The 27,883-nt window shown below is 37.0% G+C and overlaps 1 protein-coding gene across 2 annotated transcripts in view; it reads right to left on the minus strand.

The window, feature by feature from the left end:
• Trhde (thyrotropin releasing hormone degrading enzyme) overlaps positions 1-27,883 on the minus strand; it is a 415,327-nt gene that overhangs the window by 15,593 nt on the left and 371,851 nt on the right. The window lies entirely within an intron of this gene.

Consider the following 27,883-nt stretch of genomic DNA (forward strand, 5'->3'; position numbering starts at 1 on the left):
TTTCCTGAGCCTAACTGCTGAGAGATTTTCATACCACCACAACCAACATGTAATTCTCTGAGAGTATATCTGGACATGGATGGTACCTCTATACCCCTTTGAATTTTACAATTTAAGCAGTGTTTAAAATGTCATTTTTTAGAAATACTGGGTATTAGAAAGACTGGGTTTCTAACAAAAACCATTATGCTTGCTAGCATTGTCATGATATATGGTCAACACAGCCTTTAAGTGTCTGAAAAGGACATGATCAGCAGTGATCTAAGTATCTACCCTATAGCCAAAGTGTAAGATGAAACAGTAAGATGAAAAGAGACCTTATAAACATTCCCAGCAATAAAAGTTTAGATACAATGATCAGTATGCTGAAGAAATATAAGTTGAGTGTCCTAGGCAGCCCTTTGAAAGGAAAGCTATATAGAAAGTGAGAAATTCCAAGCAGAAATCTGCAGCTGTAGATCAAGATAAATGCTGTATAATATGGAAGTGCTTCTCAAAAGACTTCATGTCTACTTTCAATTCTGTCGCAAGCTGCCCATTCCTGTGTACACAGTACACGCACCAAACTTGATGAGGAAGAATATGAAAGACACGTATGTTTGAATAGATCATCTAAAGCACGAAAAATTATCTTCAGTCTTGGGAACAAATCCCCAAGTCTCAGGAAAGGATTGGCTCAATTACCCGATACCAGGAGCTAACATTGCATGTATCTTCTCCAAGAATTAAGGCAGAGCTGATTAGCCTAGAGTGCTGAGTTTTCTAGCAACTCTTCTACCTCATCAGTTCCTCGCTTCCCTACCCCTTCACCAGACAATCAATGTATAGTTCACAAGATCATTTTTACTCATTACTGAAAATAAAACAAGATTGGTAAGAACTGAATATGCCAGGGGCCCTCAATTCCCAATGACTTCCATGGTTAATGAAACCCCCTTTTGTTTCTAAATTTGTAAAGATGTTCTAATAACATTTTCGCAAAATGATTGCTCTGGGGACAGTTTAAGATCTCTTTGTATAAACCAAAGTCATTAGGAATAAATGAAAAAGCTCATTTGTTTGTAAAGCATTAGCTAAGAAACCCACAGAACCCATAGTTATGAATGGTACAAATGAGCCCTGTGAGACACTGGATATCAGGATTACAGGGATCAAGGGCCCCTTCCCAGTGAACATGAAAATTGTTTATGAAGATGTGAGTGTCCCCATGGTCATTTTGTTTTAACTGCTGCCTCAGAAGTAAATCTTTTAATGGGGTTTCATCAGCTAGAAGGAAAGCTGTGTTTGATTGTAAGTATTATATACAAGTATTCACACTGAGCAAGTAACCTTCTATTCATGGAAGATGAATGGAGTAATGCTTATCAAAAACAAAATGCAGAAACCATTGCCTAATTAGTATAACTTGTACTATGGTTTTCATTCCATTCTCATTTTAAGTGGGATTATGACAGAGTTTATTTGCGTAATAAAAGTTTTGAATGCATAGATGTTCAGTATATCATTATGGGGCCATTTATTTTCACATTTCAGTGATATATTTAACTTTTTATCCTGCTAGAGGCAAGGGCTTGAAGATGAAATGCTTTGGAGGTAGATGTTAAAAATTAAGTAAGAGAAAGAAAAAAGGCATTTCTCCCAGGTGTTTTGTTCTAAATTGAGTAAAAATATAGTAATGGTAGTGTTCATATGTTGAATCCACTATAACAAAGTACTATAGACCAGATGGCTTTTTACAAAGACAGTTAATTCTGAACACTGACGTTTGTCTTCAGCACAGTAACAATGTCAATTTCGGGTGAGATCCCTTTTCAAGGACAGGGAATGCTGCCTTCTCCTTTATCTTGCTCTGGCAGAATGGGGCTGGAAAGCTCTCTGAGCTCATTTCTAAATAAGATTAGACTGAGAGCTCTCTGCTTTTCGATCTAATTAATTCTCAAAAGCCACACCTCCTAACAGTCATTTTAGAAGTTAAGAATCTCCAAAAGAAGCTTTGTGGCAAACACAAAGATTCAGTCCATAAAGGTACTAAAATGAGATTAAGTCACAGTATTTGATTAATTAATTAATTAATTGCAATTAAGATGTCCAAACAAATAAGTAAGACAATTGTCAAAGATCTTATTTAAAAAGCCACATATGGCCCTTCCTCTATTTGACAAACTACTAGCCTGATTGATACTGGGTGAGTAGAAGTTACGGTTTTAAACCCTTGCCCTCAGTGAGACAACAAGGCCCCAGTGTTATGAAACTCCTTTTCATAAAGGCTGCCCTGGATCAACTCAGTGATCTTGAAACAGAACAGAAAGACATAAATGGTGAGCAAGGGAAAGGCCTTGGAGAGAGGAAGGTGTGTTATATGGGTAGGGAAGGGAAGAAGTGTGAGATGAGACTAATTAGAATGTGTTATGTATATGTATGATATTGTCAGAGAATGCATTTAATATTATTTTAATTAAATAATGATAATATACTTTGTCATAGGAGGAGAATACTGAAGGGATAAAGAGAAGAATATTAAAATGTTCTTTAAGACCCAAGTATCACAGGTAGCAGTCTTTTGCTAAATTATAACTTCAAGTGTAGTAATTAAATAGTTTTGCCTTTACATGGGGAATCATCAAATATTTAATTACATTTGCAAAGACAAGCTTGTTATTATTAGAGTAAAACACATACATAAAACTTCTACTGAATAATCAGACATGATACTAACAATATAATGTTAAAACTTAAAACATCTTCCATAGGAAAGTTACATTGATTGAATGAAAACCATAAACACAAAAACATAAACCTCTATGTTAAAAATATATTTTATAATTAATAAAAAATATTCATCTATTTTCAAGTAGCTTTCTTAGAACTAATTTTGCTAGGAGTTTGTTTCTGGTCTGAGTGAGTCAAGGTCAATGCTTTGGGCTTCGTTTTTCATCCTAATTGGACAGGGCTAAAGTCCAAGGGTTCTAAAGTCCCTTCTTGCTCTGTTAGTACAAGAATCTTTTCATTAGTGATTGTATTAACATTGAAATGTGGGTTTAATTATTTTCAAAGACAATGAGAAATATTGCTCACAGGAGCCTCTCTGAGAACAGTACTGCCTCTCAGTGGAGCTTCATATGCCATCAATAAATAGTGGGGCCCAACATTTAATTATTTTTAATTAATGAACATGGAATTCACTCATTTGAAAGACTGGGTATCTACTCTACAAATGAACAGCTTTGGTCGAGACCTCATTGCCAATGCACCAAATCATGTGCTTTAAAAAGCTTTTGTTCTCATTTGTCCTCTAGGACCACTAGTTCTTGAAGTTAAAGCACCAAGCTGGAAAAAAAAAAAAAAAGAAAAAGAAAAGAAAACAACCTGCTTTTACACAAGTTGACCTTGTGTGCAGGGTCTGTTGCCTCCCTTCCTCTTTGTCCCAATTCTTCACCCTCCTGTCTGCCTCCAAGAACACCTCCTTGAATACAACTTACAAGATATTTACAAGGAATTTGTGACTTTGTACCTAGGTGTCAGTTCATTTATCTGAAAAATGAGGTAATAATTCCTGATAGGGCTGTTGCAATGGAGAATTGGGATTATCTTCATCCAGAGCTTAGCACACTGCCCTGTATATACATGACCTTTATCTCTGTAGTGTGCAGTACAGCACAGTACTCTTTACTTCTAATATCAAAGGTTGTGGTTTTTGTGGGGTGTGTGTGTGTGTGTGTGTCCCTATACATACATGTGTAGATCAAATGACAATCTTCCCCTGTGTTCCTTTTGGAGATCTGGTACTCATCAGCTAGATGAGGCTCTCTGAGACCTCCTTCATCCATGTCTCTAGCACTAGATAACAAGAACAGACCTAAAATGTCTGTCTGCTTTCATACATGAATGCTGAGGATCAAACCCAGGTTCTTGTGCTTACACTGCAAGCATTTCACCAACATACCTAAAACCCTAGACTTAAGAAAGTAGTAACCAGCCAATATTCCTATCTTTTCTAAGTGACTAATGAGATTTATAAAGCAGGCATAAGTAATTTTAACCAATCAAAACAATAAATAATTTTTTTAAAATGTCAAATTTAGATTTTATATCTGGTGAGTCTCTAAGGTAGGTCCACTCAGGAGCACACAGGCTGCAGAAGTGGCAGAACAGCTGGGACAGGCTCTTAAGGGCCTACATCTACACTCAGGAGGTGGGGCTGACCCTCAGCTCTCTATGCACCTTCCCTGCCAGAGGAGAACTTGCCTTCAGGAAGTGTCTGACACTGGGACACAGGTGAGATCACCATTTTCTCTCTGATGATTCTCTAAGGAGGGTCCACTCAGAAGCACACAAGCTGCAGAAGCAGCATAGCAGCTGGGACAGGGTCCTATGGGCCTACATCAGCACCCAGGAGGTATACAGTGGTCTTGCCAGGAAAGAGCTGGTCTCCCAAGGAGTGCTGACACAGGCTTACAAACTCAGAGGAGGAACCAAGTTCCAGCCAGAGACAGCAAGAACATATAACATCAGAGATTACCAGATGGTGAAAGGCAAATGCAAGAATCTTACCAACAGAAACCAAGACTACTTGCCATCATCAGAACCCACTACTCCCACCACATCAAGTTCTGGATACCCCAACATACCGAAAAAGCAAGATTCAGATTTAAATTCATATCTCATGATTCTGGTAGAAGATATCAAGAGGGACATTAATAACTTCTTTAAAGTAATACAGGAGAACACAGGAAAACAGGTAGAAGCCCTTAAAGACAAAACATAAAAATCCCTTAAAGAATAACAGGAAAACACAACCAAACAGGTGAACGAATTGAACAAAACCATCCAGGATCTAAACATGGAAGTAGAAACAATAAAGAAATCACAAAGGGAGAAAACTCTGGAGACAAACCTAGGAAAGAAATCAGGAGCCATAGATACAAGCATCACCAAGAGAATACAAGAGATAGAAGAGAGAATCTCAGTTGCAGAAGATTACATAGAAAACATTGACATAACAATCAAAGAAAATACAAAATGCAAAAAGATGCTAACCCCAAACATCCAGGAAATAGAGAATACAATGAGAAGACCAAACCTAAGGAAAGTAGTTATAGATGAGAATGAAGATTTTCAACTTAAAGGGACAGCAAATATCTTCAACAAAATTATAGAAAAACTTCTCTAATCTAAAGAGATACCTATGAACATACAAGAAGCCTACAGAACTCTAAATAGTTTGGACCAGGAAAGAAATTCCTCCCTTCACATAGTAATCAAAACACAAAATGCACACAACAAAGAAAGAATGATAAAAGCAGTAAGGGAAAATGGTCAAGTAACATATGAAGGCAGACCTATCAGAATTACACCAGACTTCTCATCAGAGACTATGAAAGCCAGAAGATCCTGAACAGATGTCATACGAACCCTAAGAGAACACAAATGCCAGCCCAGGCTACTATACCTTGCAAAACTCTCAATTACCATAGATGGAGAAACAAAGTATTTCATATTTTCAATATTTTTCAACAAATCCAGTCCTTCAAAGGAAAATAAAGGGAAAATTCCAACACAAGGAGAGAAACTATGGCCTAGAAAAAGCAAGAAAGTAATCCTTCAAGAAACCTAAAGGAAGATAGCTGCAAGAACAGAATCCCAACTCTAACAACAAAAATAACAAGAAAAAACCAATTATTCTTACTTAATATCCCTTAATATCAATGGACTCAATTCCCCAATAAAAAGACATAAACTAACAGACTGGCTACATAAACAGGACCCAACATTTTTCTGCATACAGGAAATCCACCCCAGTGACAAAGACAGAGACTACCTCAGAGTAAAAGGCTGAAAAACAATTTTCCAAGCAAATGGTCTGAAGGAACAAGCTGGAGTAGCCATTCTAATATTGAATAAAATCAACTTTCAACCTAAAGTTATCAAAAAAGACAAGGAGGGGCATTTCATATTCATCAAAGGTAAAAACTACCAAGATGAACTCTCAATTCTGAACATCTATTCTCCAAATGCAAGGGCATCCACATTCATTAAAGAAACTTTACTAAAGCTCAAAGCACACATTGCACCACATACTAAAAGAGTGGGAGACATCCGTACCCCGCTCTCATCAATGGACAGACCATGGAAACAGAAACTAAACAGAGACATAGTGAAACTAACAGAAGTTATGAAACCAATGGATCTAACAGATATCTACAGAACATTTTATCCTAAAACAAAAGGATATACCTTCTTTTCAGCACTCATGGTACCTTCTCCAAAATTGACCACATAATCAGTCAAAAAACAGGCTTCAACATTTACAAAAATATTGAAATAATCCTATACATCCTATCAGATAACCACAGACTAAGGATGATCTTCAATAACAACATAAATAATAGAGATCCCACATACATATGGAAGCTGAACAACACTCTACTTATTGATAACTTGGTCAAGGAAGAAATAAAGAAAGAAATTAAAGACTTTTTAGAGATTGATGAAAATGAAGCCAAAACATATTCAAGCTTATGGGACACAATGAAAGCAGTCATAAGAGAAATCTCATAGCTCTGAGTGCCTCTAAAAAGAAACCAGAGAGAGCACACACTAGCATTTTGACATCACACCAAAAAGCTCTAAAACAAAAGGAAGAAAATTCATCCAAGAGAAGTCTCAGTGCTGAAATCAACCAAGTGGAAACATAAAGAACTGTACAAAGAATCAACCAAATCAGGAGCTGGTTCTTTGAGAAAATCAGCAAACTAGATAAACCCTTAGCCAGACTAACTAGAGGGCCCAGGAATAGTATCCCAATTAACAAATCAGAAATGAAAAGGGAGACATAACAACAGAATCTGAGAAAATAAAAAAAAATCATCAGATCCTACTACAAAAGCCTATATTCACAAAACTGGAAAACCTGAATGAAATGAACAATTTCCTAGACAGATATAAGGTACCAAAGTTAAGTCAGGATCAGAATAAAGATATAAATAGTCCCATATCAGCTAAAGAAGCAGTCATTAATAGTCTCCCAACAAAAACAGCCCAGCACCAGGTGGGTTTGATGTAGAGTTCTATCAACCCTTCAAAGATGACATAATACCAATATTCCTCAAACTATTTTCTATCAAATCTTCAAAGATGATCTAATACCAATACTCTTCAAACTATTCCATAAAATAGAAACAGAAGGTACTCTACCCAATTTGTTCTATGAAGCCACAATTATTCTGATACCTAAACCTCACAAAGACCGAACAAGAAAGGGGAACTTCAGAACAATTTCTCTTATGAACATCAATGGAAAAAATACCCCCCCAAAATTCTCACAAACCAAATCCAAGAATACACCAAAACTATCATTTATCATGATCAAGTATGCTTCATCACAGGGATTCAGGGATGGTTCAATATCTATCAACATAATCCACTATATAAACAAAGTCAAGGAAAAAAAAAACCACATGATCATTTCGTTAGATGCTGAGAAAGCAATTGACAAAATCCAGCATCCCTTCATGATAAAAGTCTTGAAATGATCAGGAATTCAAGGCCCATACCTAAACATAATAAAAGCAATATATAGCAACTCAGTAGCCAACATAAAACTAAATGGAGAAAAACTTGAAGCAATCCCACTAAAATTAGGGACTAGACATGGCTGCCCACTCTCTCCCTACCTATACAATATAGTACTTGAAATCCTAACCAGAGCAGTTAGACAACAAAAGGAGATCAAAGCAAGACAAATTGGAAAGGAAGAAGTCAAAATATCACTATTTGCAGATGATAGGATAGTACAAATTAACCCCAAAAATTCCACCAGAGAACTCTTAAACCTGATAAACAGCTGCAGTGCAGTAGCTGGATATAAAATTAACTCAAATAAATCAGTGCCCTTTCTCTTCACAAAGGATAAACAAGCTGATAAAGAAATCAGGGAAACAATACCCTTCACAATTGTCACAAATAATATAAAATACCTTGTTGTGACTCTAACTAAGCAAGTAAAGATGTGTATGATAAGAACTTCAAGTCTCTGAAGAAATAAATTGAAGAAGATCTCAGAAGATGGAAAGATCTCCCATGCTCATGGAATGGCAGGATTAATATAGTAAAAATGGCTATCTTGATGAAAGCAATCTACAGATTCAATGCAATCCCCATCAAAATTCTAACTAAATACTTCAAAGAGGCAATCTGCAAATATATCTGGAATAACAGAAAACATAGAATAGCAAAAACTATTCTCAACAATAGAAGAACCTCTGATGGAATAACCACGCCTGAACTCAAGCTGTACTACAGAGCAATTGTGTTAAAAACTGCATGAAACTGGTACAGTAACAGACAGGTAAATCAATGGAATAGAATTGAACATCCAGAAATGAACCCACACACCTATGGTCACTTGGCCTTTAACAAAGAAGCTAAAACCATCCAGTGGAAAAAAGAGCATTTTAAAAAAATGGTGTGTGCTTAACTGGCAGTTAGCATGAAGAAGAATGCATATTGATCCATTCTTATCTCCTTGTACACAGCTCAAGTCTAAGTGGATCAAGGACCTCCACATGAAATCAGAGACACTGATATTACCAAGGAGAAAGTGGATAAGAGCCTCAAATATATGAGCACAGGGTGAAAATTCCTGAACAGAACACCAATGGCTTGTACTGTAAGATCAAGAATTAACAAATGGGACCTCATAAAATTGCAAAGCTTCTGTAAGGCAAAGGACACTGTCAATAAGACAAAAAGGCAACCAACAGATTGGGAAAAGATCTTTACCAATCCTAAATCCAATAGAGGGTTAATAATCAAATATATTCGATGAGCTCAAGAAGCTAGACTCCAGAAAAGTAAATAATCCTATTAAAACCTGGGGTACAGAGCTAAATGAGGGATACTGAATGGCTGAGAAGTACCTAAAAAAAAAAAAAAAAAAAAACAAAAACAAAAACATTCAACATCCTTAGTCATCAGGGAAATGCAAATTAAAACAACCCTGAGATTCCACCTCACAGCAATTAGAATGGCTAAGATCAAAAATTCAGTTGACAGCAGATGCTTGTGAGGATGTGGAGGAAGAGGAACACTCCTCCATTTTTGGTGGGATTGCAAGCTGGTACAACCACTCTGGAGATAAGTTTGGCAATTCCTCAGAAAATTGGACATAGTACTACAGGAGGATCTAGTAATACCACTCCTAGGCATATACCCAGAAGATGCTCCAACTTGTAATAAGGACACATGCTCCACTATGTTCATTGCAGCCTTATTTATAGTAGCTAGAAGCTACCCAGATGCCCCTCAACAGAAGAATGGATACAAAAGAGGTGGTACATTTACACAATGGAGTACTATTCAGCTATTAAAAACAGTGAATTTATGAAATTCTTAAGCAAAAGGATGAACCTGGAGGCTATCATCCTGAGTGAGGTAACCCAATCACAAAAGAACCCACATGATATGCACTCACTGATAAGTGAATATTAGTCCAGAAGCTCAGCATGCCCAAAATATAATTCACAAAACACATGAAAGTCAAAGAGAAGTAAGACCCTTCTTAGATGGGGGAACAAAGTACCCATGGAAGGAGTTACAGAGACAAAGTGAGAAGCAGAGACTGAGAGAAAGGCCATCCAGAGACTACTCTACCTGGGGATCCATCCCATATACAGTCACCAAACCCAGACAATATTGTGGATGCCAACAAGTGCATGTTGACAGGAGCCTGATATAGCTGTCTCCTGAGAGGCTTTGCCAGTGCCTGACAAATACAGAAGTGGATTGCTCACAGCCATCCATTGGACAGGCACAGAGTCCCCAATGAAGGAGCTAGAGAAAGCATCCAAGGAGCTGAAGGGGTTTGCAGCCTGATAGAAGGAACAATATGAACTAACCAGTATCTTCAGAACTCTTTGGGAGTAAACCACCAACCAAAGAAAATACATGGTGGGACTCATGGCTCTAGTTGCATATGTAGCAGAGGATGGCCTAGACTGCCAGGGCCAAGAAGCATGAGTGGGTAGGTTGGTTAGCAGGGGGAGGGGAGTAGGGATAAGGGGTTTTCAGAGGGGAAACTAGGGAATGGGATGATATTTGAAATGTAAATAAAGAAAATATCTAACAAAAAATTCAAGTTTAAGTCAATCCAATAAAACAAATTTTGGATAATGAATGAGCTAAATTTCTGCCATTTGTTAAACAATTATCATGTTTCTGGGAATTCATTTAAAAGCTCTGACATCCAAGAGGAATGTTGGCTTTAAGTGTTTCTATAATGGGCCCAGTAGAGGGACAAAATCCTGCATGAAATGTGCACCCAGTGATAATGCACAGGGTATTAGGCAGCAAGTGCTGTAGGGAAGTTCTTTCTCATCATATTCAGAAAGATGCTGCTATAGAAAGTTCTCTCTCTTGTACTCAGAGTATGCTGATTTCTAGTTGAGACCAAGAATAACAAAAGGAATACTAGAGTCACAGAAAAAAAGACAAACCCATTAAAAACCAGTCTACAATGCCCCCTCTACCTAGAAAATAGCAGTGTAGATCCTATTGGTGGTAAGAACCAATGTGTGTAGAAGATTGGAACTGAGCTGATTTTTAGGACTTCTTGAAATTTTAATTCTGCACACCTGAAAGTGGTGCAGGCTGCCCTTTCTAGATAAAAAGAAAAGGAAATGTGGCTGATGGTGAGAGAGCTTAACTCTTCACAGAGAAATAGTGTTGTAATATTAACATTAACATCTACATTCCTTTTAAGAGGATTTAAAAATTCAGGAAAATTTTACTTTTAAAAGGATATTCACTTCGAGTTCAAATAAAACATATGAAATTATTTTAAATGTTTATTATCAATCTATATATACATATAAAATGTAGGGCTCTTTCATACCACCAGGGAGAAGGGTGATAAAAGCTAAGCATATGCTCATTTTAAAAAATGTGATGGCTAAGCTCCACAGAGAGGGGGGAGGGTAGGATGGAGGGAGAAGCAGAGGAAAAGGCAGAGGGAGAGGAAGAGAGAGATCCTTTACAGAATCTCTCTCTCTCTCTCTCTCTCTCTCTCTCTCTCTCTCTCTCTCTCTCTCTCTCTCACACACACACACACACACACACACACACACACACACAAGCTGAGGCAGACACACACAAACACACATACATGTGTGCACATAAGCATCAAAAAAAGGTAGAAAGACTGCGTAGTGACCTCCACCACCTGCAAAAGTACTTATCAGTGTCAAAGACAAGAATGTCAAGGAGCAATGAAAAGGGGACAAGGTAAAGGATAAGTAATTAGAGCATTTACAGAATCTGTTTCTCCTCCACTGGACTTAAGCTCACCCCCTGGAACGCTAAGAACAAAGCTAGAATTGTCACAGTTAGTGCTCCTAGGACCTTCTTGTCATGCAGTCAGAATCACTTTCTTCCATTGCAGGTTACAAATGCTCAATGACCAAAGTGGGAAACATAAGAATTCTATGATGACTCACAAACAGGGAATCATCAGGCTGCTGATATAGGTAGTGTAAGAACACAGCATGTTTTAAAACGTAAGATGTACACCGTTGTAGCAGTAATTGTGAAGGAGCTGATAAATTGTCCTATTTATAGAGACTTGGGTTAAAAATGAGAAAAAGTGTTTCCCCAGCATCATCTGCCTGTGATCCACAAATTCCTATCTCATTGGCCCAGCCCAGCTGTGTGTGTGGATTCTTCTTCACTCATTTCTGGCCAAGGCACTATAAATCTGTTTTTGATAATAACAAGTATACATATATCAAAAATATTAATGATGCTGTCTGAATCACAATAATTATGGATCGGTACTCTAGCTTAACTGTTTAGATGGGAGATGAATGATAAGAAGCTCACTTCCATTACAATAGCAGGTATATTAGCACTGTGGCTCAGATCATGACCCAGCTATGAGCATCTTAAAAACCCCATCAATATATTCAGCTTCTCCTCACCAAATGGCTTGTGTTACCTGGAAATAATTTATAGCAGTAACCATCATCTTTTGTAGTCATACAAAGACTGAAAAATGATGCCAATTTATTATTTCCATCAAAGCACAGCTTCTATAAAGGGGAGTAATCAGAACAAATGCAGTTTCTCTTTATACTATTAATACATGCCAGGGCCAGTGAGGTTAACCAGAGGATTATCCAGCCTGGGAAGAACTGAATATCATAAGTTAATTTCTTGGCCTAACAATGGTGCTATCCCAAGAAAGAGACAAAGAGTTCCTTTTTCTCACATGAAATGTCCTTTTTTTCCAAAATAAACCTCATTTTGGAAAAGCAAACACAAGTATTCATGTGTGTGTGTGTGTGTGTGTGTGTGTGTGTGTGTATGTGTGTGTATGTGTGTGTGTGTGTACATAAATGTTTACACATCATGTGCAACTGTTTTTCCCAAGTATAATTTTCAGACTTTAATATATGTAGCACACAATAAAATGATGTACTTTTTGAAATTAGAAAATAATTCTTATATATATTAAACTTGAAATTATCTATATCTGAAATTTATCTTTTCATTTGGAAAAACTGCAGATGTCTGTTAAATCTCATATATGTACATATTCAAAGACATGTAGTTTATGACACCACATCTAACAAAGTATACTCATTGAAAAAGTCATAAAGTATACAGTTCCAATGAGAAATATAAAGTCAACACATCAAACAACTTGTATTCTTACAAAAGGAGATGAGCATGAATGAATTTAAAAAAAATACTACAAAGTGTATTTAAAAGTACAGTTGCTTTGGAAGGCTATAATGCAGGAAACCACACTAGTTCATTGTTTTGTGGAGTAACTGAAACATTGGAATGCAAATGTGTATCCATCAGTGTCTCTTTCCTAGACCAGTTACAACTCTTCCTGCTTCTGAAACAATAAGCAAGCAGTGAGTGCACTATGTGCCAATGATGCATAGCTTGGGAGAAGAAAAAGGTGTTTGTATGTAAACTATGTCTCCATAACTCCTTCCATGGGTGTTTTGTTCCCAATTCTAAGAAGGGGCAAAGTGTCCACATTTTGGTCATCAGGGAAATGCAAATCAAAACAACCCTGAGATTCCACCTCACACCAGTCAGAATGGCTAAGAACAAAAATTCAGGTTACAGCAGATGCTGGCGAGGATGTGGAGAAAGAGGAACAATGGAGGAATCCCTCCATTGTTGGTGGGATTGCAAGTTTGTACAACCACTCTGGAAATCAGTCTGGCGGTTCCTCAGAAAACTGGACATAGTACTACCGGAGGATCCAGCAATACCTCTCCTGGGCATACATCAGAAGATGTTCCAACCGGTAAGAAGGACACATGCTCCACTATGTTCATAGCAGCCTTATTTATAATAGCCAGAAGCTGGAAAGAACCCAGATGCCCCTCAACAGAGGAATGGATACAGAAAATGTGGTACATTTATACAATGGAGTACTACTCAGCTATTAAAAAGAATGAATTTATGAAATTCCTAGGCAAATGGATGGACCTGGAGGGCATCATCCTGAGTGAGGTAACCCAATCACAAAGGAACTCACACAATATGTACTCACTGATAAGTGGATATTAGCCCAGAAACTTAGGATACCCAAGATATAAGATACAATTTGCTAAACGCATGAAACTCAAGAAGAACAAAGACCAAAGTGTGGACACTTTTCCCCTTCTTAGAATTGGGAACGAATCACCCATGGAAGGAGTTACAGAGACAAATTTTGGAGCTGTGAAGAAAGGATGGACCATCTAGAGACTGCCATGTCCGGGGATCCATCCCATAATCAGCTTCCAAACGCTGACACCATTGCATACACTAGCAAGATTTTGCTGAAAGGACCCAGATAGAGCTGTCTCTTGTGAGACTATGCCGGGGCCTAGCAAACACAGAAGTGAATGCTCACTCACAGTCAGCTATTGGATGGATCACAGGGCCCCCAATGGAGGAGCTAGAGAAAGTACCCAAGGAGCTAAAGGGATCTGCAATCCTATAGGTGGAACAACATTATGAACTAACCAGTTCCCCCGAGCTCTTGACTCTAGCTGCATATGTATCAAAAGATGGCCTAGTTGGCCATCAGTGGAAAGAGAGGCCCATTGGACTTGCAAACTTTATATGCCCCAGTACAGGGGAACGCCAGGGCCAAATAGTGGGAGTGGGTGGGTAGGGGAGTGGGGGGCAGAGTATGGGGGACTTTTGGGATAGCATTGGAAATGTAAATGAGGAAAATACCTAATAAAAAATATAAAAAAAAGTTAAATAACACTAACCAATATTTGCTACTTGGTTTTATACAATGTGTAAATATATATAATCAAAGATTCTGAAAATAAACCTGTGGAGACATTGTAATCATTTTACAGAAATTTATATAGATTATTCTATTCACACTTTTTGAGGGCTCATGCATTACCTTTTTAAAAAAATTAATCTTTATCTTTTGATTTTTTCATTGGTTATTTTATTTATTTACATCTCAGATGTACTCTTTACAATCTAGACTGGAAGCATAATATTACAGCTGTCAATTCTACTTAGTTGTTTGACTTAGGTGGGTGACATGGCGAGACAAGAAAATTTAAGAAAGATTAGAGAAAGTCAAAAGTTTGATTCAGAATATTTACTGTGCATACTACCAAAAAAGAAAAAGAAAATCACTACATCATGCTGATTTATAGTGGGTTTTAATTATAGATAGAAACTGAGGTATGTGCACTATTTTCTGGGGGCTTTTACTATGACATCTTACATGAAGCATTTCACATAAGCTTGGAGGTAGAAGTCTAAAACAGGATGATTGGATCTCTGGACATTTTAAGAGTAAAAATATCTCATGTTTCTCTCCTGCTTTGTTGATGCACCAAAGCCCATATCTCTTCAGTACAGAGTCACTGTAGTCTCTTTATTTATATTTTATTTATTTATTTATTTTTTACATTTGTTTTTTTATTTACATTTCTAATGTTATCCCCTTTCCTAGTTTCTCCTCCAAAAATCTCCTATCCTCTTTCCCTTTCCCCTGCTTCTTAATCCACCCATTCCTGCTACATGGCCCTGGCATTCCCTTATGCTGAGACATAGAATAGAGGTCACTTTTCAATCCACCATGGCAGTATGTGTACGTGCTTTTAATTCCTCCATTACTACCAGGGAGCTAGAAGATATTAATTGTTTTATTTTGATATATTTTAAGATATGCTTTAAACAATTTTAATATTCATATCTAATTTGGTCATAAGAGTGATATTAAAATGTTATAATGTATTAAGAGGCTAATGTGATTTTTTTTCACTTTTTTCATTTGACATAGAGTGAATCATATAGCTTCCAACAATTATAGGCCATATTCACAAGAGGAAAGGTTAAAAAGAGCTGTGTTGCTGAAGAACTATTCTTTGGAATCATAACGGTGCTTGTGCTGTTTTGGTAAAGTCTGTAAGAATTCTTTATTATGGTCAACAGGCATTGTACTGATCCTAATCAATCTATCTGCAGCTATAGTATAATCTACTTGCTTTGAGAAAGAATCTTTAGGAAACCACACATATTTGCATTGCCCATTCAGGTTTTACAAGGTAAATAATGATAACTTGTATGATAAGGTCCATCCAGATGTCTGTCTCCATTATCAGTGTTGGTCTATATTCATTTTACCCTTGATCTGTGATAAACAGGCTGCTTACATAATACTATTCTGTAGTTAATCAATATGCAAATTTTTGATAAATAACATGAGGATTCAATAGTATTGTGCCTGACATCAGTATAATATTCAGCAAACAATACTAGCAAAATAAGAAAATTACTATTGGCAGATATGGAGAAAAACCAATTACAGAATAAAGAAAAAAATAAATTAAATCAAGTCACCTTCAGAAAGTAGGTTCGGTAAAAATTAAAACACCTTGAAGAAATAGTATTGAGTATTTGCCTGGATACATTGTTAATAATGTATTTTTTAAAAGTTAAATGTCAAGCAAAACCTTAAAATGTTAAGAAAAGGAAACATATGAATGAACACTTATATCTACCTTTAAGTTATAAATTAAAACTGGTAATTAACACATTCAGACTAATTTTTAAAAGGTGGCTATAAGAAAATTTATAGAAATATGAATTTTAAAATAGCAATAAATTCTACTGATATCCCCACTATTCTCTTTTTTAATCATTCCCCAGCTACTTTATTAAGTAATGTATACATACTACCTCATTTATTTTTCTTTACAAGATAATAATTATTATTCACAATTTTGAGATTAAAACAAAATGGGCTTAGCAGAGTGAATGACTGGTCAAACTGACAACTTGAACTCAGGCAAACTCTACATCCATGCTATATAAAACAAACATTTCTCCCAAGTAGAATGAAACATTAACAGGACTAAGCCAGCCCTAGAGTTCTTTTTTTTTTTTTTAAGTTGGGGATTTTTTAAAATTAGGTATTTTCTTCATTTACATTTCCAATGCTATCCCAAAAGTCCCCCATACCCTCCCCCCACACACTCTCCTACCCACCCACACCCACTTCTTGGCCCTGGCGTTCCCCTGTACTGAGGCATATAAAGTTTGCAAGACCAATGGGCCTCTCTTTCCACTGATGGCCAACTAGGCCATCTTCTGCTACATATGCAGCTAGAAACAGGAGCTCTGTGGGGTACTGGTTAGTTCATCATGTTGTTTCACCTATAGGGTTGCAGATCCCTTTAGCTCCTTGGATACTTTCTCTAGCTCCTCCATTGGGGGCCCTGTGATCCATCCAATAGCTGACTGTGAGCATCCACTTCTGTGTTTGCTAGGCCCCGGCATAGTATCACAAGAGACAGCTCTATCTGGGTCCTTTCAGATAAATCTTGCTAGTGTATGAAATGGTGTCCTCTTAAGGAGATGAAAAATAAAGCCATATTAGATCTTCAACTAGGTCAATCATTCAAATGTCACATGATAGACTAAATGCTTAGGCAATTATTAATTTATTAACCAAGTATTACATTTATTAAATTCCCCACCTCAGAACGAAAGGTATGATTTCAATGTGGTCCCAGAGATGGAAAAGGAGACTTACAAATCTCTCTTTTGGGAAGTTATGTGTCTACAAGTGTGCTTATAGTGATAAAAGGCTGACAGACTAACTAAGAGAAATCACAGCAGCATTCTTACTACACTCTATGCATTATTTCTCTCCTACCTATGTAGCTGCTATAAAGTGCTTGTTTGGTGAATGTACCCTGATCTTAGAACACCGGTCCCTTAAACTCTGATGAGGATGCATAATTAGTTAAATAAGGCTTTTGCTCACTCAGCAAATAAAACCAAAACAAGTAGATTAACTGGGGAGGAAAAAAAAAGAAGAATCTTTGCACAACTTTTAAAGGATGTTCTTATGTCAGTTGATTCTGCTCAGTCAGCTAAACATTTAGAGAGATCCAAGAATCTAATCTTGAGAAAGGATGCTGATGAGGAAAACTTTTTTTTTGTAAGCACATCATTGTTTACAGTTAACTTTTTCTCCTTAGACTCACTAACATAATCTGTACTGGGGATGTGGGGTCAGCTGAGGATGTGCAGCGCTGTCACCGTCACTAACACTGCCCCTGGTTATTTCTTCTTCACCTTCCATTTGTGTTGCCTTTATGTGAAAGCAGACATTATGTATGTGGCATGCGATGAAGATGTTGATTGTTGTATGGTATATTTATTAGTGTGAAACACATCCGAAAATATTTGATTTTAGAAACAGAGCTGAAAATTAAACATTATGCTGACAATTAATTCCATTCCCATTACTCAAATGTAGACTTGGGAACTAGGCCATATGATATCAGAGATGTGACAAAGCAGGATAAAGTATGATAATAATATTTGTGATTCTTAGCCTTAAGAAAATGGAAGACTTGATAACAAGGCATCAATACAGAGCATGATTTTGGTGACATACTGCTTTGGATATGCAATGGAGTCAATGTTCAACAGATCTGCAATCATGCCCAGATTCTAAGGCAATATCTTTACATTTTGCAGCCAACCTTTCCCAGCATGCCTAGTCACTGGAATAGCAAATTCCAGGCTAGAAAGATGAAGGAAGTAAAGAAGGAAGGGAGGGAGGGAGGGAGGGAGGGAGGGAGGGAGGGAGGGAGGGAGGGAGGGAGGGAGGGAGGGAGGGAGGGAGGAAGAAGAGGGAGGGAGGGAGGGAGGAAGGAAGAAGAAAAGGGAAGGAAGGAAGGAAGGAAGGAAGGAAGGAAGGAAGGAAGGAAGGAAGGAAGGAAGGAAGGAAGGAAGGAGAGAAATAATTCTTCTGTTTTTCATTGATCATATAACTCAAGTGGAGGGGAAAAAGATGTACTAAAGCTTTACTCTGGGGAGTGTTAATGGAAAGCGTGTTTGAAATATGTATCCCAAAGAAGCCTGTGTGTTTTCCTCAATGTATTATCAACATTATTTCAACTAGAATCAATACCTCTGCAAAGAGACATGCTTCCAGTGCAATTTTCATAAGCCAGGCTAAATGAGGAGGAGGTATGCACACAGCTCTCTGTTGTGTGTCCCATAATATATAACATAGAAAGCCAAGACTGACCAGATAAGGGTACATATAGAATATGAACAACTTCACACATAAGAAAATAGGAATGACTAAGATACAGCTCAGTTTTAAGATATGGAACATAATTCACTGAGGATATTACCACACTTAAATTATCATTCTTCCTAACCCCTTAGAAATAACTGAAGCAATATTTTCTAATATTCTGATATCATGGTTAAAGAATAAAAGTATAGAAGTCATTATGAAGTAAAAAGATATATTGAGTTATAAAACACTATTAGCTAGTTGGTAAATTAGTGTTCTAAGTAAAATACTTAATGCAAGTAAGAAAATTATAGACAATTTAAAATTAATGTATGAGTTGTGTGTCTTGTAATATAAAGTAGACCAGAAATTGTTATACATTTCAAAGGATAATGAATAAAGACAGAATTAAGAAACATGTAAGGTTCCTGAGGATGTCTGTATGCATAATTTCATTTTAGAAAGTGCTTTCTTGTATGCACGTATCTACAGATGTAGCTAGGTCTTTATAAGTAGGAAAGGTTTTTACTTTTTAATGAAACAAGGTTATGATATGAAAAATAATGATTTTCATGAACACAGGTGGAGACATAAAGCTAACTTAAGAGTCCAGTGAGCACTAAGTTTCCAGGGCCATGTTCACACCACAGTTCAGCGCAAGTACTCAGTGTTGCTGTCTCTCAAGCCCTGCTCTGTATCCTCTCTCTGCTATGTGTGCTTCCTGTTTAGACAATCTTTTTCATTTCTCATTAAAGCTGTTTCTTCTGCACAATAATTCAGCACTCTTCAAAAGTGATATATTCCAACCTAAGGAGTAAGGGAACCTGTGAATTGTGTTGCATGAACCAAGTGCCAAAATACTATATTCTCCTTTTATAAAAGAGATTCTATTACTTCTACCACCCAGAGAGAAAATAATTCTCACCTATGTTTTATCTTCCAATGGGGCATGGTACTGCAATGGCAAAGAAAATTTTAAATATTGGAGATGATATTTGTGAAATATGATTTGGGGCTCTTAAATTATGTTTATTCATAAATCACAAAGGAAAATCCATGTTATCAGATAATGACATTTTGATCATTGATTACAGTGATATTTGGCATAAAAATTGGGGTTACCACGAAAAAAAAATCTCTTCACATTGTTTCAAGGAATCACGTTCTTTTTGTATTATTATTTAAAAAATGTTTGTATGTGCACAAGTAAGTACATGAGTGTGAGTATGTAATACACATACATAGACCCACACATAAAGGCACACACATTGCAGAAAAGTTTCATAGTGCTCTTTTATATGTGTCTATGTACAGATGTAACTATGTCTTTATAACTAGGAAAGGCTTTCGATTTTTACTGAAACAAATTTATAACATGGAAAGCTCATAGATTTCTGAGAGACTCTACATTAGAGCTGAAGCCTGGAGAAGAGAGAAGAGTGACATAGACTCTGTGCCTGCTATGAAACCCAGTGCCAACATATCCCTCAAGCTGTTGATTAGATATGTCATAAATATTACCAGAAAAATACAGGTCATCTCCATTGCTCTAGGTTGCTCTCCAATACTTGATGGCAGTCAATCCCTATTGCTGAAGACATCACATACTTCAGTCATAGGGACTGGGTAAATCAAGATGGCCAGGAAGCTTTCTCTCTGGTAGGTAACTTTAGTATTGGGATATGCTGTACAGGAAGCTGGGGGGAAAGTCACCCACAGTCTCATTGAGATGTGAATACTGTGAGCTACAGTTATGACTGGAGTAGTCTCCTGGCACATACTCTCTGCACTTTCACCAGTTGTGAATGTGTTAAGCATTGTCCACTATGTACACCCTCCAAGTAAGCTTCGCTGATGAGGTTCAAGATATGCACTAATTTATGTGTATAGAGATACAAAATTAGAGAGTCACTTTGTACTGGGTGTATTTAGAAAAATAATGTCCTGGCGCTTATAATAAGCTTCCCAATATGGGTTCTTGGTCAGATTAGTAGTAACACATACGTGTATCATCCTATAGATCAGGTCTTAAAGACAATCAGAATGTGGCTAGTTGTGAATTAATATTCATGCCACTATTGCAGTCATGAGAATATCCCATTACAGTCATATGCTTATCATTTTATATCTAAACTCCCTGTTCTATTCACTCCTCTACAAAACAGTTATGTCGTTAAGATAACACTGTTCTGGCTAAGCAGTTCTGACTGGAGAAAACCTTCAAATCTATGAATGCAATGTTTGGCACAATATACAGTAAGTATATTCAGTACAATGTATGATATATCCTAAAGGAACAGGACCAGAAATTCCTAAATCTCATGGACTGTAAGTTAAAGTAAGTCCTTGTTTTAGAGGTCAATCATATACAAGAATTTTTTCTTACAGATACCTTTATTTTTATGTGCATGGGTGCTCTGCCTGAATGTGTGTCTATGGGTGCCAGATCCTCTGGAACTGGAGTTACAGATAACTGTGAGCTCTCATGTGGGTTTTCAGGATTTCCTTGGGCCCTCTGAAAAACAGGCAGTGCTCTTAACCACTGAACCATCTCTTCAGCCCCCAAATACTGTAAAATCAGTTTATTTAATGTATGATACAAATATTTCTTTGTACTTTCATATTCATATTCTAGTAAAACTCAAGAACTGGTATACAATTTTGAGGTAGAGAGATAAAGGTAATATTTACTTAGAGACCTAGATGGAAAGTGTTTTTGGAAGAAAGGGAAAAGAATAAATTGTTCCTAATTTAGAATAACTTTGAAAATTTTGTTTATTCTCTATCACCTTTTGTAAACACCAAACTTATAAAATGTAGGCTTAACACTGAACACATTCAATAAATGTTACTATCTCACCATTTAAAATTCACATTAACCATCACAACCACATTATAACAAAGGCTGCTTTTGTTTTGTTTTGTTGCTTTGTTTGCCTTCATTTCATCTGAAGGTTGGGTGTCTGAAGGTAGGTAGACATTCTCTTACTGACCATTTCTAGACTGAGTGGTTGATCCTAGAGATGACTGGCACTTATCTGACAAGGAAGCTAAGTGAGTTTGTCAACAGTGTCTATGTGAATAGCTGCAGTTTAATCACAAATGTCCTTTACTCTGGGGAATTCTCTTTGCGTACATCAGCAGTTTACACAGTGTGTCCCCCAGAGCAACTGCACTACCATTACTTGGGATCTTCTTATCAGTACAGACTACTAGACCCCACTCTACCAACTTGACCACAAAGTACAGATGTGGTGCCCAGTAAACTGAGGTCCTCAATTGTGGATGCTGCCTGTTGGGGCTTAGAGCCACCAATTCCTCATTCAGTAATTTATATCTGCTACTGCAGACAGCTCTTAACATACATTGCACTGCTTTTAGTTGTTCAATATTTTAAAACATTCTTGAAAAATTATATCTGGAAACTTGAACCAATGTAGTAGGGGTAAGAAAGAGGCTGAAAGGAGCAAGAAGCCCTATCCTTCTAATAATCGTCTTGACAAGCTACAGAACTTCTACAGGACCTGCATTTTCCTTGGGCAAAATAAAAAGAAAGTTTTTACACAAAACCTAGCAGTCTCTGAAATGTGACAAACATTAAAAGTAAGGTAAATGTAGATTGATGGCCAATACTAATAACATATTAGTGACATTATGAATAATTAAAGGAGTAGTGAAGTTTCTGAATTAAAATTTCAGAGAGCCCCCCCACCCCGGTCTGGCTTCAAAAGGAATTTTAACATCATTTCAATTCAATAGACTTTGTGTATGGAAAGGGTATGATTTTGTGTGTGAGAGTACATTTGTGTATTATTTATAGATGTGTGTGTGTGCATGTGTATGTGTGTGTGTATATATATATATATGTATATATATATGTGTGTGTGTATCTTTGTGTATGTGTGCATATGTATATATGTGTTTCTATATGTGTGTATGTATATAAGTGTTTATATGTGGGTATGTATACATGTGTTTATATGTGTGTCTGCGTATATGTGTCTATGTGTATATGTGTCAGTGTGTCGGTGTGTATCTGTGTGTCTGTAGTCTGTATGTCTGTGGAATCCAGAGGATAACATGAGGTATTGCTATTTAGGAACTGCCCACCTTAGTATTTGAGACAAAGCCTCTTACTTAGCCAGGTTGGTTGACCAGTAATTTCCAAAGAATCACCTCTTCTTGCTTCTCCAATACTGAGATGATAGAAAGATATTATCATACATAAAGATTCGATGAGTAGAAGCCATGTGCGAGGAAACTCCTCCATTAACTGAGTTATTTCCCAGCCCCATGTTAAAGTATTATTTTAAAGTAGAGCTAAGAGATCCATAGAAACAAATAACCCTATTAAAAATAGAGTAGGGTGCTAAACAAAGAATTCTCAACTAAAGAATATCAAATTATTGAGAAGCACCTAAAGACATGTTCAACATCCTTAGTCACCAAGGAAAGGCAAATCAAAACAACCCTGAGATTCCACCTCACACCATTCAGAATGACTAAGATCAAAAACTCAGGTGACAGCAGATGCCGGCAAGGATGAGGAGAAAGAGGAACACTCCTCCATTGTTGGTGTGATTGCAAGCTGGCACAACCACTCTGGAAATCAGTCTGGAGGTTTCTCAGAAAATTGGACATAGTAATACCTGAGAACCCATCTATACCATTCCTGGGCATATACCCAAAAGATGCTCAAACATATAACAAGGACCTGTGCCCCACTATGTTCATAGAAGCCTTATTTATAATAGCCAGAAGCTGGAAAGAACCCAGATATCCTTCAACACAGGATTTGATACAGAAAATGGGGTGGTACATTACACAATGGAGTACTACTCAGCTATTAAAAACAATGACTGCATTAAATTCTTAGGCAAATGGATGGAACTAGAAAGTATCATCCTGAGTGAGATAACACAATCACAAAAGAACATACATGGTATGCACGCACTGATAGATGGATATTATCTCAAAAGAATGGAATAGCCAATATACAATTCACAGACCACATTTAGCTCAAGAAGAAGGAATAACAAAATGTGGATACTTCAGTCCTTCTTAGAAGGTGGAACAAAGTACTCACAAGAGGAGAGATGGAGACAAAGTGTGGAGCAGAGACTGAAGAAAAGGCCATTTAGAGACTGCCTCACCTGGGCATCCATCCCATATACAGGTTCCAAACCCAGACACTATTGCAGATGCCAAGAAGTGCTTGCTGACAGGAGCCTGGTATACCTGTCTCCCTAGAGGCTCTGCCAGAACCTAACAAATATAGAGGTGGATGCTCCTCAGCCAACCATTGGACTGAGTGCTGGGTCCCAGTGGAGGAGTTAGGAAATGGACTTGAAAGAGCTGAAGAGGTTTGCAATCCCATAGGAAGAACAACAATATCAACCAACCAGACTCCCCAGATCACCCAGGGACTAAACCACCAACCAAGGAGTACACATGGAGTTTCAGCTGCATATGTAGCAGAGGACGACCTTATTAGGCATCAATGGGGGAAGATGCCCTTTGTCCTATGAAGGCTCAATCAATGCCCAGTGTAGAGGAATGCCAGTTGGGGAGGTGGTAGTGTGTACGTGGGTTGGGGAGCAACCTCTTAGAAGCAGGGGGAGTGTGCATGAGATAGGGAGTTTCCAGAGGGGAAACTGGGAAAGGGCATAACATTTGAAATGTAAATAAATAAAATATCTAATAAAAAAGATGTCAGTCTGCAGTTTACATATTGGAGAAGGGTACTGTTATCTACTGAGTAAATCTTTCCTATGAGTTTAATCTGCATTTCTCAGGATTCTCTCCAGGAAAAGAGACATCAAGGGAATATGTATTATAAAGGGGGTTTACTAGACTGGTTTACATCTTATGGACTGAATAGTCAAACAATGTCAATGTTAATTAACCATCATCACACTCAGAATAGGATTAAAGCTTGTGTTGTGGCCTCTAATGCTATTTGAAAAAATACTATGGGCACACACGTAATTTCAGTTTAAATCTATTCTTGAAAAAAAGTTGTGATCTCTATGTGGCCAATGGGATAAACTCCACTGTATGCCAGTTCAGAGACTGTCAAGTAGAAATTACACTGCAGTAGCAGAGCATCTCTATACTGGACTCAGTGAAACTCCTATTTCTTATCTATTTATCAGCAAATGAGGAAAACTACTTTCTATCTCTGGTTTATGTTTTTAATATATTAATAATAAAAAGACTGGTCTTTCTCATGTTTTCTTTGTTTTATTTTTAGGTGTGAGATTTCCAGGTCTCAGAAGTTTTCCCCTAGTTCATATTTTCAAGATCATTTTATCATTTGTATTATTCTCTACTGAAGGCTTGGCAATTTGTCTCTTTTCTGAACTGTGGCACCCGGATGAACTTAGCCTGCAAATTGCAACCTAACAAGACCTGAATGTAGCTCAATCCATTTTTATGCATGACATCACCATTACAATTCGACACATTGTAGCATTTGAATATTTTAAAAAGGGATCAGAATGTCGACTCATTCAATTTATCACCCACTGTAAGCCCTGAATTTTTCTCCCTGCTCCCATCATCTCCAGCTATTCATGGCACTTTTTGTTTCTGTTATCCCCCTTGCACGGACATTCACATCTGTTCCGTTTGCCTGATTCCAGTGGCTCTGATTTACCCATCTGCATCTGTCAAGATGCTGCAACAGCTCGGCAGCGCCCGACGTGAACCTCAGGACTTCTGGACTCATTGTTTATTCTATTCTGTTTTCAGAATAAATACACACTTTCCAACATTTTCTAGATCTTATTTATGTGACTCCTGGTAATCCTCACTTACTTTCTTACAAATTACCCTTTTTAAGGTTCCAGGTAAACAATCAAACAAAGTGTGGGAAAAGAAGACTGACTAAGCAACTCAAACCTGTTTTTCCCTTTACTGTTCATTTAAGAAAGTTAAACTTTTATTTTTGGTGATATTACCTATCCCTATGCATCCACCATTCCCCCCAAAATAACAGCCTATATAGGAAACCATTGAAGAGGAGCTATCAAAAAAATGTGATGAAGCTGAAGTACAGTTCTCTACAATTGATGATTTCTGGTAGGGGTGCAGGTGGGGAAGAAACTGTCAAAAAATTACAAAATGTTTGACTCCAACTTCATTATTTGTACCATGAACAAAGGCAGAATTATCAAAACCAAGATGAGCTGACCACGTGTGCATGAACTTCCATTTATAAAGGAATTATGGGAATAATACGTAACAGAAGCTTGTGAATATAAAGCAGTATATTTATTAAACCAGTTTCCTTTAAGGGGCTGAGCACAGAGAGTTGACCATGTTCCCGGGAGAATATAGACCACACAAATTAGACTTGTGGTCTTTCTTTTTCTTTTTCTTTTTATGGGTGTCGGGAAGGAGGGAGGGGGAGTTCACAAGGATGGCAAGCAGACTTGAGAGGACTGAAAAGTGAGTGTAACCAGGGTATATTATGTGAAATTCCCAAATAACCAATAAAAAATACGATGTTGAAAAAGAAGATAGCTCACCTAGCACCAACTGTCAAGTATCTTTCGTGGTGTTGGTCTACTGTTAAGATGCCATATAAATAATTGAAAGAGAGCCCTAAATCTTCACATGCACTAGCTCAGAGGATACCACATTCCCTTGCTTCAGTAGATCACTAGTGGGCATATCACACAGTTGCTTAAGTAAATCTCAGTAAACAGAGTAAGTTCCATTTAGCAAATTTGCATGCCTCAACACAAAAGAAAGCAACACAGAGATCATAAAAGTAATGAAGAAACTGTCAGAAGAATCATAAAACATTTGGCTCCAACTTAATGACTTTTACCATGAATAAAGGCAGAATTATCAAAGCCAAAATGAGTTGACTGCTTATGCAGAAACTTCCACTTATAAAGGAATTATGGGAATAATAGAATACAAAAGCTTGTGAATGAAAACTAGTATATTTATTACACTCTGCAGCATCCTGTGTGTGCTGTTTGGAATTCCATCTTCCTGTTTTATACTCTGTTTTACAGGGCCACTGCTGCCCCTGGTCCAAGACAGTCTAACTAAGATAGCTTCATCTGTCAGGGAAGAAAAAGAACTTCTTCCGAAGAGGAATCTCTTCCTTTGGCATGTCCTCTCCTTCTCTTTTGCTCCTATTTTTTTTTTCAGAAAGTAAATTAAAAATGTATGGAACATCACTGTCACACTATACCACTGATAGAACTATGCACTATTAATTTTGGAATCACTTCTATTTGCGTTCCAACTACCATCTGACACAAGCATTTGTTTAATAAAGTTTTTCAGGTAAATGATTATTTTTAAAATTAGGGAATTTTTCCCAATAATTTTAATTTTTAAATGTGGATGCTAAGCCTGCATGCTCTTTGGGAAATTATGAGAATATAATGCTGTCAAACACAGTTTAATAAAATCATAAGGAAAACAGGTTCATATGGATAAGGTAAGTGAAAGATTAAAATCAATTATTAGCTCCAAGGAAGGGCCTGTATTTATAGCCCATAAATATATAATAAATATATCAATAGGAAACAATGTAAAAATAAAGCATAAGGAAATAAAGATTATAATTTGTAAATACTATTATTGCTCATTTTTTTATTGTATATGTATGACACATGTCCTAATTTTTATTTTACATTTTGAATAAATGTTTCTCTGTTCTAATTGCATACAGTAACCTCAGAGGAACTGAGGACAACAGGCGAGTGGGTCATATGATGTGTCCAGTTCTAAGGCAACAGTTTTCAGAGGACTTAGCCCCAAAGACACTAAGTGCTAATAAGAGTAAAAATTTTAAAACAATGACACTTTAGGTCTAGAAAAGACAGATGAAATTTAATCATCAACTTAAATGCATGATGGATCAATTGACAGATGGTAGTGACAAAGTACATTCCTTGTAACTTAGCATAAGACGAGAAACAATTCATTTAAAGGACAATGGGGAAACTGTTAGAGAAAGTGATAAACATTAAAGAAGCACTAAACATTCCAATGAAGACTTTCCTACTGGAACCGCACCTCTAGACACATTTGCCAGTCTTTATCTTGAACTCAGTGAGGTGGTATTAAATTTAAATCTGAAATTGTTGCTAGGACAATTATCAAGTTGACCCCAAAGCAAGTATTAATGCCTACCTTTCTATATGTTTCTGTATGAGGTCTTTACCATCATGACCTACATCAGACTTAAACCTCTTGCAACACACAAAACATCATCCTTTATCTACCCTTCCCTTTCCATGAGACTGTTTTCTGCAGTTCATCATGGAAGCC

This window comes from Mus caroli, unplaced genomic scaffold (assembly GCF_978045245.1).
Source record: "Mus caroli unplaced genomic scaffold, Mus_caroli_1 scaffold_9, whole genome shotgun sequence".
Classification (NCBI taxonomy): domain Eukaryota; kingdom Metazoa; phylum Chordata; class Mammalia; order Rodentia; family Muridae; genus Mus; species Mus caroli.